Below are 2,661 nucleotides of genomic sequence, written 5' to 3' on the forward strand. Positions count from 1 at the left end.
TACTGTCTAGCATAGGTGGGGCCTGCTCCATCAATCATCAGCCTCAACAACTGCCATGGGAGATAACGGCTCCTCCTGGGCCACGGGGCTGTGCTGGTGGGTGATAGCAAATGATCAAGAGAGCCGTGTCCTGCGGCTGTTCCCTGGCCAGCCCCTGTGTTCGGAGGAGCTGAGAGCAGGAGACCTAGGTGTATCTTGCCCTTTGGGGAACTGGGGCAGGCCTGGGGCCCTCCCTGGCCTCAGTTTACCCATCTGCGATAGAGGTTCTATCATATCATGTCCTCCCTGCTGCCCCCTCCTGGCCAGCCCAGGCCATGCGGCCTGCTGCTGCTGCTGCTGCTGCTGTAGGGAGCAAGGTCCGCACCTGGGCGGCTGGGCCCAGCACACCCGCCCCACCTGTTCCCACCCTTCCCCTACTTTCCAATGCACTCAGACCGGTGAAATCTGGACTAGGGTGGCACAGGGCGAGCCCCAGGTGAGAACAGGGCTTCCGTGTCAACAGAGCTGGTTTGAATCTGTTTCACATTGACCCTTTATGTGAACGAGAACAGTCGCTTCCACCCTGAGCTGTCAGAAGGCGTCATGCCTGTCTTGCTAGTGAGGAAACTGAGGCCCAGAAAGGCAGAAGACTTGCCCAAGATCACACCACCGGGACCCAGGATTCAAGCGCAGGCCTGCCCAATGTTTCCCAGGCTCTCTGTGGTCTCCTGGCTGCGAGGAGGCAGCTAGGGACCAGGTGCCACCCTTCTGAGGTGAGGCAAGGAGTGTGCGTCCCTTGGGCACGTCTAACTTGGTGAAGGTCCCGTGGGTGGGTTGTGGCATGATTCCAGCTTGCAGGGTCCGGTGTGGGCAGCAGCTCTCTGCCTTCCCCCCAGTTCCTGGTGGGCAGCCCCAGCAGAGCCCACCCCAGCTTCACTCCCCTACGTGCCGCCTGCCAGTTGGGGTCCGCTGCATCAAAGGTCCCAGGCAAGTCCCCTCCCCTCCTAAACCTTAGTTTCCTTGTCTGTGAAATGGGGACTTGGCGGCAGTGGCACCTCCTACACCTGCTGATTGCTAAGTGAAGTCCTGCGTGGGCAGTGCCCCCGCGAGGAGGACCCACCAGACCACACGGCTCAAGTGGCTCTGGATTTCCTCGCAGGTGCCTGAGATCCCAGGCCCGAGAGGATTAAGGCGGGATTACTGTCTGAATGCCGGAGGAAGAAGGGCAGCTGGGAGATGAAGCCGTTAGGCCAGGCTGCATCCCATTTCCTGCCTCGTTTCAATTCAACTTTCCAACAGCGCTCCCTGGTTCGTCTTGCTCTCATGTAATGGACAAGCACACAGGCTCAGAGAGAGGGCGTGACTTGCCCAAGGTCACTCAGCTCAGATGCTGTGGAACAGGGACATCCACTGTCCCAGTCTGTTTATGGGAAGCTGCTCTGCAGCTGCCCTGACCCACCATGTGCCCCACCGCTGTTTCCTTGCCCTGACCCCTTGTTGCCTGGACCAGGGTGGCACAGCTCCAGGCTCCTGGGCCCCTCGCGGAGGACAGGAACCTGTGACTGTGTCCCCAAAGACCTGAGTGACTGAGGGGGCCCCACAGAGCTTGGGCTTCCTGGAGGACGTGGAGGGATCTGCCAGCCACCTACACCACCCCGGCCCCAGGGCTTCCCTGGGGCTACCATGCCAGCCAGACTCAGGTGGGTCTGGGGGAGCACCGTGCCTCCAGTCAGACCTTGAGATGTGCCCCCTGCTCCCACCGTGCCCTCCCCTGCCCAGGATTCTGGTTGTAAACCCTGACTAAGGGGATTTTATCTCCACCAGGGGGCCAGTAGGTGGGAAGTGGCTTAAACAATGCAGGTTTATAATCTCACAGTTCTAGAGGTCAGAGGAGTCTGAAATGGGCCTCACGGGGCTAAAATCAAGGTGTCTGCAGGGCTGTGTTCCTTCTGGAGGCTCCAGGGGAGGAAGGAGAGGATCCAGTCTGTGCCTTTCCAGCTTCTAGAGGCTGCCTGCGTTCCTTGGCTCGTGGCCCCTTCCCCCACCTTCAAGACAGCAGCAGAGACCTGAGTCCTTCTCATGCCGTCTCTCTGTTTTCTCTCCTGCCTCCTCCTCCACACTGGAGGACCCTGGTGACCGCACTGGCACCCCAGTGACCCAGGATAATCCATCTCCCTGTTTGAAGGTCGGCTGATTAGTAACTTTCATTCCATCTGCCTCCTTCATTCTCCCGGCCACGTAATGGGATTCACAGCTTCCGGGGATTAGGACATGGACATCTTGTGGTGGGGGCATAATTCTGTCGACAACACCAAGAAACACTTGGATGTTAAGCATTCACCGAACACTGTTCAGGCTCCAGGTGCTGGGAGCAGCAGTGAACAAAGCCAACAGACACCTCCACCCTCAAGGAGTTCACGTTCATGGGCGAGCGAAGAGATGAAACCCGGCAATGAAAATAAGTAGTGTAATGACTTGAAAAGTGCAGGGGAGAAAGAGAAGACGGATGGAGAATGACACATGGGCCCTTCTCTATTTTTTTTTTTTTTTTTTCCACTCTTGTTTCCCAGGCTGGAGGGCAATGGTGCAATCTCGGCTCACTGCAACCTCCGCCTCCTGGCTTCAAGTGATTCTCCTGCCTCAGCCTCCCGAGTAGCTGGGATTATAGGTGTGCACCACCAC

This window comes from Colobus angolensis, unplaced genomic scaffold (genome assembly GCF_000951035.1).
Source record: "Colobus angolensis palliatus isolate OR3802 unplaced genomic scaffold, Cang.pa_1.0 Scaffold9, whole genome shotgun sequence".
Taxonomy (NCBI): Eukaryota; Metazoa; Chordata; class Mammalia; order Primates; family Cercopithecidae; genus Colobus; species Colobus angolensis.